Below are 16,311 nucleotides of genomic sequence, written 5' to 3'. Positions count from 1 at the left end.
TATATGTAAAATGAAAAAAACATAAAACAGCTAAATATAATTTTAATGTAATTTTAAACATCCCATTAGCCATACGGCTCACGATGAAGTTTACATTTTTTTTAAAATGTAACTTTTTTGTTGTTGTTGACAAAACTGACCTGGCCATCATTCCGTTGTCGGGCAGCAGCGGGATCTCGAGCACCTTGGTGCCGTGCGTGAGCAGCTCGTGGCTGCTCGTGCCCACCGCCTTGCCCGTGATGCGGTGCACCTGGTAGAAGGCGTGCGGCCGCAGCAGCCGCTCGTCCGCCGTGCCGATGAACATGTGCAGAGTCAGCGGCTTCTCGCTGTAGCCGTGCAGCTGTGGTGGTGGTGGTGGTGGGGAGGAAGGGGTGAGGGGAGGAGGTGGTGGGAGATGAGGTGGGAGAGAGGAGGAGGTGGGATAGAATGAGGAGGAGGAGGTGGTGATGGTGGTGGGGAGGAAAGGGTTGGAGAGGAGTAGATTTGAGAGATAAAGAGGTGGTGGTGGTGGAGGTAGAGGAGGTAGTGGAAAGTAGGGCGGTGGAGTGGATGAGGGTCGGGTAGAGGGCATAGGGCAGGTAGAAACGGAGGTGGTGAGGAGGTGATGGAATGGAGGCGGTGGTGATGGTGAGGATGTGGGTAGGGGAGGTAGAGGAGGAGATGGAGAGGATGGAGACGTTGGAGGAGGAGGTGGTGTTGGTGGGGTGGGGGAGTTTGGGCGTGGGGATTTTTCACGGGCCCGCAAAATCCCACGTCGCGATCTCATGAATTCTCACCGCCAACTCCTCGCATCGTGTCGTTGCGTAATAACACATCGTGACGTTGTGAGTGCACGCGCTGCGAACCCGGCGACTCCGAGTTCGATTCCCGCCCACGGCCAACACCAGTGACGATTATCTGAACCGGTTCCGGACCTCCGATAGGTCGATTCAGCCTAAAATTAGTACATGGCGCGATGTGTAAACATAGCCGCTGTGGAGAGACAAAGACGGCCGGTGCGTGGTGTTGGCCACCCACCCCGTCGTGTGCCCGTGTCGGCCTTCACAGGTGCTGCTCGTAGTAGTAGGTTTTACCCTTTCAACTGGTACAAAAACTGACACCTTTATACAAGGGATCATGTTTGCAATAACCACAACACAAGCAGTCAAATGCAAACAAAAAGAAACAACTCTGATAATGATATGTCCTTGAAGTTGATTGGTCCACACCCGAGACAGCTTTTCTTAGAGCCTAGTCTCCATTGGTGTTGGACCAGATGACGCCAAAAGGCGTATAAAGGTGTCAGTTTTTGTACCAGTTGAAAGGGTAAAAACCTACTACTATATTTTGACACTGGTAAAGGAGGTCTCATGGTGCTACTCGCTCACAGCACTTGCCCCGACTGTCTGCTACGGGCTACGCGGGGGATCTTTGCCTGTCGTGTCGGTACTAAGCGAGCGCGAGCGGAGACACGGAGAGGGAGAATCTTGAATCTGTGCAGCGGCGCTAATGATCCAGGTCAGAGCCGCGTGTCACGAAGCCGCCACTTGTGAAAATCAACGCCGGTGCCAGATTCACGACCAGATGTAGCGCCCTGTGTGGATGCGGCGCTAATGATCACGTGTAACTTCCTTCGCGCCGTACGTAGCCAACCGCGCTAATTGGGCAATAAACTAAAGACGAGAAGCAGTTCCCCATGGGTTAGCGTTCTAACATTCTTCTGAACCAGCAGCCCGGACGTGTTGCGACAATCCCTCCTTCCCTACGAGCAGCACAACTTCTGTGTGTCCCACGTTGCACGACTCTTGATCGATTACAGCTTCGAAAGTGCCGTTTGGTTGCTGACCGCTTGACGTTATAGGCTTGTCCCCTCACTCCCCCTAATCTCGGTGTCGTCCCCCCCCCCCTCGCCACAACCATCACCCACTGTGCCCCCCCTCGCCACAACCATCACCCACTGTGCGCCCCCCCCCTTCTCCCCCAGCGGTGTTCACCTTCACGAGGGGGTGCCCCCCCGAAGCAGCCTTCACGGCCCCCCGGCTCCCCTCCGTCTCGTAGTGAGCGCGGTGGTGGGGCCGGGGCTCCAACTCGACCCGCAGCTCGTAGGGCCCCCCAGTGCTGGGCAACTGCCAGTCGAGGGGGGGAAGTGAAGTTACCCTAAATTGGGGGGCGGGGGGGGGGCACACGTGCAGACATTCCACATTGATGTGACGAGTTCTTGTCATTGCACTCCAGAGTAGGCGCTGGGGCTGTATGGATGAGTCAAGAGTTGGTGTGCCTGCTCAGGTGAGCATTGATGCATTGGTGCTCATCTCTGGTTTACGGCACTGGTGGTCGTGGAAATTCCACGTTACTATGGCCGGGGTGGGGGGAGGGGCGAATTTCGCGGGGAGCACACAAAGGCCTTCCGCGTTATTGGTGGAGGGGGTAGGCGGAGGTAATTGTGATTGTTGTGCTGTAGCGGATGGTAAGTAGATAGACGAGGAGGAGGATGTATACACAAGGAGGAGATTGAGGAGGTAGGGTGATGACGATGGTGTACTGGGGGTTAGAGATTGCGGGGGGGGGGGTCAAGGCTGAGTAGTGACGTCAGGAAATGACCGCTGGCTAATGCAGAGGTAACTAAGCAACCAATCACTCATCTGCGTCTCTCACCTGAAGAGAGGCGCGTGCCCTCCGCCCACTCCTCCTCCCCCCAGGACCCCGCCCCCGCTGCCCCCACCTCCCCCGCTGCCCTTTCCCTTCCCCCACGGGAAGGAGGGAGGCACGCAGAGGAAGGGATCACCGCTCGGTTCCCTCTTGAGCTGCTGATGCTGCTGCTGCTGATGATGCTGCTGCTGCTGATGATGATTCTGCTGCTGCTGCTGGTGATGTTGATGCATCACGCACGCTGCGCCGTCCTCCTCGTCCCTCCGCGGCGATGCCCTTCTCCGCGCCTTCACGGGAAGGTCCCCGGCCGTGGCGTCTCCGTCGGGGCACGCGGCGAGCGACGGCGTCGCCGGTGAGCGCGCGCCGTCCTCCACGATGCTGGAGCGCGGCGAGGAGCGCGGCGAGAGCGCCGGGGAGAGCGCCGGGGAGAGTGCGGGAGAGCCACCACCACCACCACCACCACGTGCTCCGTAATAAATCTCGGCGCTAGAATAACGGCGCTTGCCTCGAGGGGAAGCCGGGAGGGACACGGGCCCCGTAGCACCACCAGCACCACAACCACCACCAGCACCACCACCAGCACCACCACCACCACCAGCACCACCACCACCACCACCACCAGCACCACCAGCAGCACCACCTCCTGCCGCCAGCATCCCCGGGTAGAGGAACCCATCCTCGCCCCCCGCCACGAGGCGAGCGGGAGCGCCCGCCGAGCGGCGCCGGCCCAGCGCGGCGTGGCCGCTCGCCAGCCCCGAGGACGTCCACGTCTCGTCCGCGCCCGAGGCGGCGGCCGCGGTGGCTGCGACTCGAAACCCCGGGGAACCCTGGGGCGACGGTAGCGGCGAGGACGTGTGCGGAGAGCCCAGCTGCTGCTGCTGTTGCTGCTGCTGCTGTTGTTGTTGCTGCTGCTGCTGAAGGACGAGTCGCGTGGCGGCATCGTTGAGGTCGGCCTCGTTGTCGTCGCACGCGTAGGGGTACGACTCGATGGAGGAGGCGTCCGAGAAGCAGCTGCGCGAAGAGAGGCTGCTGCTGGGGCTCAGGTTGCTGTGGCCGCTCTCGCGGTACGGGGTCTGGTCCAGCGGCAGGTACAGGTGCTCCGACAGCCTCGGGACAGCTGCGCCAGCAGCAGCAGCAGCTGCTGCTCCAGCGACCACGGCAGCCGCGGCGTTCCCGTTGGGGTCACCGCCCGGGTCCGAACCCTCGGTGCCGCTGTGCGCCGCAGGCGCGACGCAGTGCGGTGGGAACGAGGTGATTTGGATGCTGGGGCAGTCGAAGATGGGTGGTGGTGGTTGTTGTTGTTGTTCTGAGTGGCAGCTGCCGTTAGTCGCATGTGGAAACTTGCTATCTGGTTGCTGCTGCTGATGCTGCTGTTGCTGATGATGCTGCTGCTGATGATGGTGCTGCTGCTGATGATGGTGCTGATGCTGCTGCTGATGATGATGCTGCTGATGGTGATGATGGTGGCTGTCGCGCATCGTTTGTCCCTCGACTTGGTCGAGCCAGGAGGAGCTCATGACGAGGGCGTGCATCTGGGAGACTCTGGAGTCTGGGTCGCTTGAGATCGAGAAACCCTTGCCAATGGGACGAGTCGTGGTCTGGAGCTATTGCGGAAGAAGGGGAGGGGGGGGGGGGTCAGAAGGGGTGCAGGGGGGATGAGACGGCACGGGAAGGGAGTGCAGGAAAAACAGAATTGCAATGATCGAATAACACGACTTGTCTGATGGATATACTCGCCCCTGACGTAGCAATGTGGAGTTTCCGCCACTGGCTGAGTGCTGCAAACGGGACATGAGCACTGATGATGATGATAATATTTGCATGTCTACGGTGCTCACTTATAACCTGCAGCTCGGCAAGCTCGTAAGCGGCTAACGTCATCGCATCTCACTTCATAGAATCCAAGGGGCACCCTCGCCCCGTGTGGCAGCTGTCCCTGTGCGGCACGAGGTGACTCGGCCCCTGGGGGGGAGGGGGGGGGGCGATGATCGCTGCTGCTGCTATGCGATCCCCAAAGGGGGGTTCAGTTGCGGTGTCAATGTTCGAATTTGGCGGGGAGCAAAATAAAAGTTTAAGAGCACACAGCGGCCTCGCTCACGTGCATCGTGAGGGAGAGAGACGGGAGAGAGAGGGGGGAGAGGAAAGCGATGGGAGAGAGATGGGAGAGAGAGGGGGGAGAGGGGGGGGGAGGAGAGAGACGGGAGAGAGAGTGGAGAGGGAGGAGGGGAGAGGAGAGAGACGGGAGAGAGGGGGGAGAGACGGAGGGGGAGAGGGGGAGGAGAGACGAGAGAGGGGGGGGGAGAGCTGAGTTACGGCGCGGAGCTACGAACGCGGAGATCCGACACGGACGTTCGATCGGAGGAGACGGAGCGATGGTAACGAGACCGCCAGGGATGGAGGGGGCAGCCCTATTGGGCGAGTGTTTTCATTCAACAGTGGATCGAGCATGGCTGCTGATGTCGATGATGTTGGTGATGACGACGAGAAGTGCACATGCTCACCGCTCTCCCATCGCTTCCTCCCAGATCCCCCAAACTCCTTTAACCCCCCTCCCCCTGCCCCTGCTCCCTGCCCCCTCCAGAGTTCCATCCTGGACCCCCTTCCTGAGAGTGACTCAGAGCAGCGATCGAGGGGGGCCGGGGGGGGGGGTAATGACTCCAGCCAAGACTCGGTGGTGTTCGGGCAATTGTTTTTATTAAATGTCAAGTCGTTGTTTTGCTGCACGTGGAAGGAGACCACGCGGTAGCCGAAGTAAAGCCACCGCGAATCCGCTTGCTGTACTGCCACTCCCCCACACTCACCCCCCCCCACTCACCCCCCCCCCCACTAACCCCCCCACACACCCCCACCGCTCACTACCGGGGTTATCTCGCATTGCGCTGGGAGTTGCACAAATCCCCGTGTGAGCCACCAACCCTTGATTACAAAGCGACATATCACGCACGGGCGCGCGCGCATAGCCACCACCACCACCACGCTCGTGACAACCACATGCCCGCGTGGGCAATGGAGTTGTCACTTCTTCCCCAGTCACTTCGAAGGTCCTCACCATCTCTGTGGGCGGTGGGCGAGTGGTTCGGGTGAGGATGCGAAGTGGGAGGCGAGCGGTGCGGGGTGAGTGGTGAGTGGTTCGGGTGAGGATTCGAGGTGAGAGTTGAGCCGCGCTGTGCGTGAGTATCGAGTGGTGAGTGGTCGGTGGGTGAGTGGTGAGTGTTCGTGGGTGGTGGGTGAGTGGTGAGTTGCCGGTGGGTGAGTGGTGAGTGTTTGTGGGTGAGGGGTGAGGGGTGGTGAGCGGCTCTTACCCAGTGCGTGGGTGCGCATGGTCGGGCTGGCTGCGAGATGTCGTCAAGTCGCGAGTCAATCCTGAAATATCAGCAACATCAGCAACATCAGCAACATCAGCAACATCATCATCAGCAACATCATCATCAGCAACATCATCAGCGTCATTGTCATCAACACGGACACCAGTGGCAACACACAAAGATAAAGATCCCCCCCTCCGTGTAGCCTTTAACAGACTGTTGGGGCAAGTGCTGTTAGCGAGCAGCACCTAGGAAGGCCGGCACGACACACGAGGGGTTGGGTGGTAAGCACCACGCCCGACCGCCTTTGTTTTCCCTGTGCTGACACTTTAGGCACCGCACCAGGTACTCATTTGAGGCTGAGTCGACCTAGGGGAGGCCCAGGACCGGTTCAGATAATCGTCACTGGTGTTGGCCGTGAGCGGAATATGAACCCGGATCGCCGGCTTCATAGCGCAGCGCACTAACCGCTACACTACCGCTCCCCACACACACGGACACACACTGACACACACACACTCGCACACACACTGACACACACACGGGGGGTGGGGCGGGGGGGTCACCTACAGGTGCTCCCCCCCCGCCCCTCCCCCCTCTTCCTCCCCTCTCGCTGGGAGCTACTGGCGCGGTTCCAGGATCCCCTCCACGCAGCCTCCATCTGCCCTGGGGCCAAGGGGGTGGGGTGGGTGGGGGTCTCCCCACTCCTCCACCCCTCCCGCCTCCGCCCCCCTTCCAACCCCCCTCCCTCATCTGTCCCGACGGCCAAACCCCAGCGCCGCAAGAGATTCTCGGCACGTGGGTTCAATCCCGACCCTGACGCCTGCTGCTGTATATTTGGAGTTTGCGTCTCTCTCTCATCATCACCACGGTGGCTAGGAGATGTTAACGACCTCGCCTGGTGCACAGGAGGTCGTGGGTTCGATCCCGACCCTGACGTCTGCTGCTGTATATTTGGAGTTTGTGTGTCTCTCTCTCTCATCATCATCACGGTGGCTAGGAGATGTTGACTACCTCGCCTGGTGCACAGGAAGTCGTGGGTTCGATCCCGACCCTGACGCCTGCTGTTGTATATTTGGAGTTTGCGGGGTCTCTCTCTCTCTTCCCGTGGTCGCGTGGATTTTTCTCCGGGTCCTCCGCTGTTTCCCCTCCACGTGTAGAAATTAACGTCACGCGTTTAGAGCGTTTCGACCACTGCGATGAATTTGCACTCCATGATGAACCACTTTCTTCGAGCTATCGTTTGTTGATAGCCAGGTTGCCTCTGCAAAAGAAGCTGCATTGCTCAGTGTGCCTGAGCTGGTAAAACAACAAAAAATAATCGTTGAGTTTTTAGGACCCGGAGTTCGAACCATAACCGAGGTGGATAGCAGTGATTGTCCCTCCACTGCAGACGTGGAATGCACGGCTCTGTGTGCCGTTCATTGTCTCCCTTTTACGTCGACCTGGGGCTCCCCGTTAGTGTGGACGGAGTGCTCGTGCCAATGACACATCTGGCAAATCCCAGCAGCATCTGTTTCACGAGCGCCTGATCCTGCTGACGAGACGCACGAAGTCGAAACGGGTTTGCGGAGTGCCCTTTGCTCGCTCGAAACAAATCGCGGCTTGACAACATTTGTCAGCGAGGGGCTGATGGACGAGGCCGCGGCTCGGCAAAGCCCAACGTGACGAGGAAGAGACGTTTCTTTGTGTTCGCGTTTGCTGACAAAAAACCAAAACAGCCCCTCGATATTGCGAGAGCCGCAATGCACCGTGGTGGCGAATTCGAGAGGGCGATCGTTCGTTAGCGCGTAGCGCGTCACGAAGCCGCGGGTTTTGCCGAGCCCTGGACTCGACAGAGCTCGTGGGTCATCTCGTACTTGTGGCCGACACTCCGTCGGCTGCTCCGTCCTCAGTGTTTATAAAGTTCAACCTGAACGGAGTTCAACATTGTGGCCACGTATTCACGTCCATCATTACCACCACCACCACCATCGTCACCGCGATCATTATCTAGACTGGAGGAATCCGACGAGCTATGAGGCTCTTTGCTTGTTTGCAAGGATGCTGAGCTTCTTTCGCACCGTACGTAGCCAACCGTGCTAATCGGAGGTTGCCCCGGGGAAGGGCAACAATCTCAACACAATGTGATGTCCGGGAGGGTCACGGCTGCCCAGTCGGGTCATCATCAGCCATGGTCAATCCACTGCTGGCTGGATGAAAGCCTCCGCCAATCGGCCACCATCTCTCGCAGTCACCCGACCGCCAGCACACCAAGCTGCCTTCTTCGCTTCCTTGGGTGCTGTGGCTCCCCGTCATTATTGTTTGACCATCGATCATCATCGACCATCGACCCTGCAGGTCACATTATTGTTATTTGCCTCGCTCTGTGCGGTAGTAGTAGTTGTGGTAGATGCGTTCCAAAACCAACTGGGCGCGCACAAAGTGAACCCGCACGAGGGGACAGCTGCCTGCCGAGTGGCGCACGCAGCCCACACGCAGTACACACAGTACACACACAGCACACAGAGTACACACACAGTACACAGCCCAAACGCAGTACACACACACACAGCCCACACGCAGTACAGACAACACACACACAGCACAGGATGGCACACAGCACAGAGCACACACGCAGTGCACACGCAGCACACGGTTGACCCACGTCCGACCGCATAGCCGCCGCATCGCCGTGAATTCAAACCGCATATAGCGAATTTTGGGTCGAAATAGGCTACCGTGCCTATAGTGCGAGACATCGCACAAACCGAACCCGCCGAGAGCGAGGGAAGCCTGCACGTATTGTGCCCGGCCTACACACCCACACAAAGAAGACAAAGAACCCCCGTATAGCCTTAACAGACTGTTGGGGCAAGTGCTGTTAGCGAGCACCTATGAAGGCCGGAACGGCACACGAGGGGGTGGGTGGCCAGAACCACGCCCGACCGCCTTTGTCTCCTTAGTGGCGATGTTTACACACCGCACCAGGTACTCATTTGAGGCTGAGTCGACCTAGGGGAGGCCCGGGACCGGTTGAGATAATCGTCACCGATGTTGGCCGTGAGCGGGAAACGAACCCGTGTCGCCGGGTTCATAGCGCAGCACGCTAACCGCTACACCACCGCTCCCCACACACCCCCCCACACACACACCCACACACACCCACACACAACCACACACCCACACACACACACCCACACACAACCACACACACACACCCACCCACACACACACCCACACACACACACACACCCACACACACCCCCACACACACCCACACACACCCCCACACACACACACACCCACACACACCCCCACACACACCCACACACACCCACACACACACACCCACACACACCCACACACACCCACACACACACACCCACACACACACCCACACACACACCTACACAACAACAACCGCCATTCGCCACTAAGTGGCGGTGACGTCACCACGACGCTTGTGCCAGGCCATGTGCACCTTGAGGCCACTTGAAGTGTCGAACGCCCGCTGGCAGGAGGTCACGGGGCAGACCCAGCAGGTGCCACGGGTCGACTGACCGAGATGACCGAGATGACTGGCTGATGCACCACCTGTGCCCCCTACTGTACCAACTTGCTGTGCTTTAGCCACCCGGCGCTCCGCTCGTTGTTATGAGCGTCGCTCCTCCGCCCTCCGTTGTTGTTGGAAGGCGACTGCCTCCAACTGCCCAGTAGCGTCCTTCACGAGCCTCCTCCACAGAGGCCGATCTTGACACCGCTGGTACCAGTCATCGGCAAGTCCACTCAGCTCCACGTCCTCCTGTACCACATCACTCCATCTCTTCTCTAGCCCGTGCCGCGCCCGTTTAGCCCCCTTGATCCGGCCGAACAAAAGCTGTTAAGGCATGCGGTGGCTGGGCATGTGGGCTACATGACCCAGCCAACGCAGCCTTGCCTGCCGGAGGAGCTCACCGATGGGACTTTGCCCAGATCTTTCAAGGATTTGTGAGCTCCTCACACAATCCAGCCTAGTTAAACGCAGGATGGATCGTAGGCAGGCCAGCCTGCCACACACACACACACACCCACACACCCACACACACACCTACACGATGTTTGTCTTACGTTTTCTCTTAAATTCCAGAGCAGTAATGGAATGTATTACAGTTGCCACCTTTGGGCGATGCCAACCCCACCCCCCCCCCTTCGAGTTGGGTGGGGGCCGTGGGGGGGGGGGTCTCTCTCTCTGCGATGCTGTATCGCGGTGTGCCGCCCCAATGCGCTGTTCGGCGTGATGTCCGACGTTCCGCTGCACGTGCCGGTAGCTGCTGTTGCCGCTGCTGCTGCTGCCGCTACTTCATCAGGAACTGAATCAAGCAGCTGAGCCAATCAGCGTCGAGAACCGGCTGCAGATATCACCAGGAGCCAGCAGCAGCAGGCAGCGCTCTGTAGAAGTGGAAATTCCACCTTCATATGGCCGGATCAGTCGTGGTATATATATTGAGTTTAAGAAGAAAAAGAGGCGGTCTTTTAATTAAACATAATTTGTGATGGAGGAGCGGTGGCGTAGTGGTTGGCGCACCGCTCTATGATCCCGGAGCCGTGAGTTCGATTTCCGATCATCGCTATCTGATCACCAGTGGCGGTAATTACTGCCCCTCCCCCCCTCTTCGCAAACCCGTACTGACCGGCGTGGTGAAGTATAGTCCAAAAGGCTTCCATGAGTATTGGACACGCACGAGTTGCGCTTGTACACACGTGTACAGAAGACAAAGACCCCCCGGATAGCCTTCAACAGAGTGTTGGGGCAAGTGCTGTTAGCGAGCACCTACGAAGGCCGGCACGGCACACGAGGGGGTGGGTGGCCAGCACCACGCCCGGCTGCCTTTGTCTCCCCAGTGGGAATGTTTACACACTGCAACCAGGTACTCATTTGAGGCGGAGTCGACCTAGGGGAGGTGGCCCAGGACTGGGTTCAAATAATCGTCACTGGTGTTGACCGCCGGGTTAGTAGCGAAGTGTAAACTAAAGTTAAACTATTTATACCTCTTGCTCAGAAGCGACCTGCCCACAAATGATGGCCCAATGAAGTGGCTTATCACGTGGAAATATATAGCAGCCGGATACTCTAAAAACCCGAGGACACGGAGAAAAAAAATCCACGCGACCCCGGGGAGACCATGCAAAGTCCAGATTTACAACAAGCGTCAGGGTCGGGATCGAATCCACGACCTCCTGTGTGGCAGGCGAGGTAGTTAACATCTCATAGCCACAGTGGTGATGATGAGAGAGAGAGAGAGACACGCAAACTCCAAATATACAGCAGCAGGCGTCAGGGTCGGGATCGAACCCACGACCTCCTGTGCACCAGGCGAGGTAGTTAACATCTCCCAGCGACTGTGATGATGATGAGAGAGAGACACGCAAACTCCAAATATACAGCAGCAGGCGTCAGGGTCGGCATCGAACCCACGACCTCCTGTGTACCAGGCGAGATAGTTAACATCTCCTAGCCACAGTGATGATGATGAGATAGAGAGAGACGCAAACTCCAAATATACAGCAGCAGGCGTCAGGGTCGGGATCGAACCCACGACCTCTTGTGCACCAGGCGAGGTAGTTAACATCTTCTAGCCACAGTGGTGATGATGAGAGAGAGAGATGCAAACTCCAAATATACAGCAGCAGGCATCAGGGTCGGGATCGAATCCACGACCTCCTGTGCACCAGGCGAGGTAGTTAACATCTCACAGCCACCGTGATGATGATGATGAGATAGAGAGAGACGCAAATTTCAAATATACAGCAGCAGGCGTCAGGGTCGGGATCGAACCCACAACCTCCTGTGCACCAGGCGAGGTAGTTAACATCTCCTAGTCACCGTGATGATGATGAGAGAGAGAGAGACGCAAACTCCAAATATACAGCAGCAGGCGTCAGGGTCGGGATCGAACCCACGACCTCCTGTGCACCAGACGAGGTAGTCAACATCTCACAGTCACCGTGATGATGAAACGTACAGGCGCGCCTCGGCCGTCACTCACCTCTGCGGCCGCGATCACCGCATCCTAACGGCGCCACCGCCGCTCCAAGGTTCTCGCGTCCCTCAGGCGTCACCCCCCAGGCGTCACCCCCCAGGTGTCACTCCCCAGGCCTCACCCCCAGGTGTCACCCCTCAGGTGTCACTCCCCAGGTGTCACTCCCCAGGTGTCACCCCCAGGTGTCACTCCCCACGTGTCACCCCGCAGGTGTCTCAACTCCGCAGTGAGGAAGTCCCCGCGCGCCGTTCTCCTCTTGTGTCTCTGTTCCTTAGCGCGGTGGAGCTGCGTCCATCACAGGCGTGGAGCGGGTGGAGCTGCGTCCATCACAGGCGTGGAGCGGGTGGAGCTGCGTCCCTCACAGGCGTGGAGCGGGTGGAGCTGCTCGGGGCGATGTCGGCGACGCTGGCGATGCGAGTCGCGCAGAGCTCCGAGCGCGCTCTGCTGTGCGCGAGCGCGCGAGTTGTTATAAAGAGTTGAGCTGGGCCCGCGGTGGGGGGGGGAGGAGGGGAGGGAGTGGTGGAAGGAGGTCTATGGATGGATGAGGTGGCCAGGGAACGGGTGGTGGCGGCGGAGGGCGAGGGGGGGGGTTGCGTTTTGGGTGGTGGTTGGAGAAGTTCTGCGGAGGATGGGGGAGGTAGGAGGCTCCTGATGGAATGGTCTAGCGGAGGAGGGTGACACGTGGAGGAGGAGGATGACACGAGGAGGGAGACACGAGGAGGAGAGAGACAGGAGGAGGAGGGTGACACGTGGAGGAGTAGGAGGGTGACACGTGGAGAAGGAGGATGACACGAGGATGATGAAGAGGAGGAGGGAGACACCATGAGGAGGGTGACACGTGGAGGAGAGAAACGAGGAGGAGGGTGACACGTGGATGAGGAGGGAGACACGTGGAGGAGAGAGACAGGAGGAGGAGAGTGACACGTGGATGAGGAGGAAGACACGTGGAGGAGAGAGACACGAGGAGCAGGAGGATGGAGACGAGGAGAGAGACACGTGGAGGAGAGAGACAGGAGGAGGAGGGTGACACGTGGATGAGAAGGAAGACACGTGGAGGAGAGAGACACGAGGAGCAGGAGGATGTAGACGAGGAGGCTGGTGGAGGACGAGGATGCAGGAGTAGTCGTATCGAAGAAGTAGACGTAGCAGAAGTGGTGGAGTAGAATAAGTAAGAGGTGGGGGGTGCGGGTGGCTTCGGTGAGGGTTGGGTCGGGGGTCTGGGGTAGGGGGGGCTGCAGGGAACCCGGGGAAGCCGTGACGCAGTGGAACGAGAGGGCGGGGGGCGGAGGAAACTCGCTGTTTACGCGCTCGTGAATGCGGTGGAAACCCGGCTTCCCCATCTCCCTCTCCACCCCCCTCGCTCTCCCTCGCTCGCTCTCTCCCCCCGACTCTCTCTCGCTCCCTCCTACGATTCCAACCTCGCCCAAACAAACCGCACTACTCCGCCCACACTCATCTTCACCACCCACCCCAAGGACAAATATCTCCCGTGTAGCCTTCTACAGACTGTTGGGGAAAGTGCTGCTAGCGAGGAGCACCGATGAAGGACGGAACGGTATCACGAGGGGGTGGGTGGCCAGCACGACGCCCGGCCGCCTTTGTCTCCCCAGTGGCGATATTTACACAGAGCGCCCAGGACCGGGTTAATATAATCGTCACTGGGTGTTGGCCGTGAGCGGGAATCGAACTCGGGTCGCAAGGTTGGCCACCCATCATCAATCCACTCATCTCATTTCCATCTTCGTTTATTACACACCGTAACAAGTACCAGCTTAAGGCTGAGTCCATCTTGGGCAGGCCCAAGACCGGGTTCAGATAATCGTCACTGGGTGTTGTCCCTGAGCGGGAATCGAACTCGGGTAAGCCGGGTTCGTATCGAAGCGTAGCGCTAACCGCTGCACCACCGCTCCCCACAGCGCGCTAACCCTGACCCCCTCCCCCTCCAATCCCCCCGACTCCCCCACCCCTCCAACATCTGCTGCGGGTTTCACCGCTCGAGTCTCAGGGCTGACCGTGGAATTCCGTGGCACGGCTCCGACTCACGCTTGCGGCTCTGGCTCAATGGAGCCGGCTCAGAGCCGCCGGGATTAACGTTCAGCCCCCCTCCCCCCCCCGCTGAGCCACGATCTCAGCAGCCGCGCTCAGCATGCCCGAGTCGGAGCCACGCCACTCACCGAGCCGCTCACTCACCGCGGCCTTTAAGAGCAGAGGGAGCGATCTTGATTTGAAGCTTTCGTGACTGCAGGAATCCATACTCTCTGGTTCTTTCGGCAAAGTCGTTTCGATCGCCACAACAAGACGGTCGCTTGTTGTCGCGATCGATGATTTGTTCTCCCGGCGTGACTTCGTCGAAGGAACCAGAACCTCTGGCCGAGCGGTGAGCCAGAGGATTGAGCCGCGACTCGGAACGCGGCGCTCGACTGCAGCCCCCGGGGCTCTAACGCTGACCAGAGGTCGCAACCGGGTACCCGATACCCGTACCCTACCCGATACCCGGCTACCGTTTGCGACCCTGGTGCGGCCGGGTACGGGTACGGGTAGGCCGTGAGTCACTGGTGAGTCACCGTTTGTCACTCATTTCCCAACGTCTTGTCTCTTCTCACAATTCAAGTTCCTAGAATCAACCCACCCGCGCCTGCAACGTGGCTTCATCCCAGAGGTCGCAATCAGGTAGCCGATACCCGTACCCTACCCGTACCCGGCCGGGTACGGGTAGGGTACGGGTACGGCCGGGTACGGGTACGGGTACCCGTTTGCGACCCTGGTGCGGCCGGGTACGGGTATGGGTAAGGAATCAAAACCCGTTTGCGACCTCTGACGCTGACCCGGCCGAAGCCGCGCCCGCGACTCGCGATGGCCGTGACGGAGATCCTCGTCTCAGCGGTGAGGAAGGCCGTGAAGTCGGCCCCTCGGACCTCCCGCGTGGGTGAAATGAGTGCCGCCCCGTGGGGAGAGTGAACAGCTGGTGACGCCTATTGGTATCCCGAACCCCCCGCCATAGGAATGTGGAATTTGCGAGCACTGGATTTACAGAGCTGTAAAGGGGAGACAGGCACCGTGACTCGATGTTCATCACGGCGTCGCTTCGTTAGCCTCCAACCCGAACAGGATCGCGAGGTGAGATCGGATTCATAGGTAAGATCCGATTTCAGGGTGAGATCGGATCACGGGGAGCGATCGTCTTGCGGGGTGAGATCGGTCCCTTCGACCTCTGCACTTCACTCGGGGATCAAGATGGAATCCCCCCCTCCCGCCGCTCCCGCCCCTCCCGTCCCCCGCAATCCAAGCGAGCACTCCAATCCTCCACTCCAATCCTTGTGAGCACTCCAATCCCTCTACTCCAATCATCGCGAGCACTCCAATCCACCACTCCAATCCTCCACTCCAATCCCTCCACTCCAATCCTCGCGAGCACTCCAATGATGTTAGCGACCTCCTCCTTAACATCGTGCCCAGGCCGCAGAGTCGCTGCGAGGTCTCGCGCAGTGCAGGGGCCTTCCTCCAGCAGTGGAGAGAGCAGTGACGTGTCTGGCTTGAGTGGCACGGGCTGCAGGAGACACGGACTGTTGGGTGGGTGAAGCCGGTGGGTGAGTGAGTGGGTGACTGAGTGGGTGGGTGAGTGGGTACATGGATGGGTGCGTGTGTGGGTGAGCGAGTAGGTGAGTGTGTTGGTGAGTGGGTAAGTGAGTGTGTGTGTGGGTGAGCGAGTAGGTGAGTGTGTTGGTGAGTGGGTAAGTGAGTGTGTGTGTGGGAGCATGGGGAGCGGTAGTGGAGTGGTTAGCGCACTGCTCACGAACCCAGCGTCCCGAGTTTGATTCCCGCTCAACGGCCAACACCAGTGACGATTTTCTGAACCAGTCCCGGGCCTCTCTTAGGTCGACTCAGCCTCGAACGAGTACCTGGTGCGGTGTGTAAACATCGTCACTGGGGAGACAAATGCGGCCTGGCGTGGTGCTGGCCCCCCCACTCCCTCGTGTGCCGTGCCGGCCTTCATAGGTGTCTGTTCAGGCTACACGGGGGATCTTCGTCTGTGTTTTGTGAGTGATTGATAGTCGCTGGCAGGGTGTGTATGTTCTCCCCCTGTTCTCCTCTGGGTTCTCCAATTCTTCCCCGAGTTAAGCACCACGAGACACCATGTAACCGGTATCTGATAAATCATTCCAATGCTGCAAAACCCCCCGTTCAAACCATTCAACGTCGTTCCCACACACACAGTAGCAGCAGTAGCAACATCGCCCCTCTACTCTACGAACTAGTCCTGAGACTCAGTGAGACTCTGTCTGGGCGAAACAATCATACCAATCATTTCCATATTCGATCCGTTCCTCGTCGTTGGTTCGACCGGAGTGGTAGGTCGGGGTAGCTGGTACTCTCAA

At 58.9% G+C, this 16,311-nt stretch overlaps 1 pseudogene; it reads right to left on the bottom strand.

Annotated features, from left to right (window-relative positions):
• The window catches only part of LOC133350754 (nuclear factor of activated T-cells, cytoplasmic 3-like), a 60,733-nt pseudogene extending 48,264 nt beyond the window's left edge, over positions 1 to 12,469 (bottom strand).
• Between the last annotated feature and the right edge of the window lie 3,842 nt (positions 12,470 to 16,311).

Source organism: Lethenteron reissneri, chromosome 35, assembly GCF_015708825.2.
Source record: "Lethenteron reissneri isolate LAM-NWPU_2019-01 chromosome 35, ASM1570882v1, whole genome shotgun sequence".
Lineage (NCBI taxonomy): Eukaryota > Metazoa > Chordata > Hyperoartia > Petromyzontiformes > Petromyzontidae > Lethenteron > Lethenteron reissneri.
The sequence above is the reverse complement of the archived record's forward strand: the minus strand, read 5'-3'. Positions and strand labels throughout refer to the sequence as shown.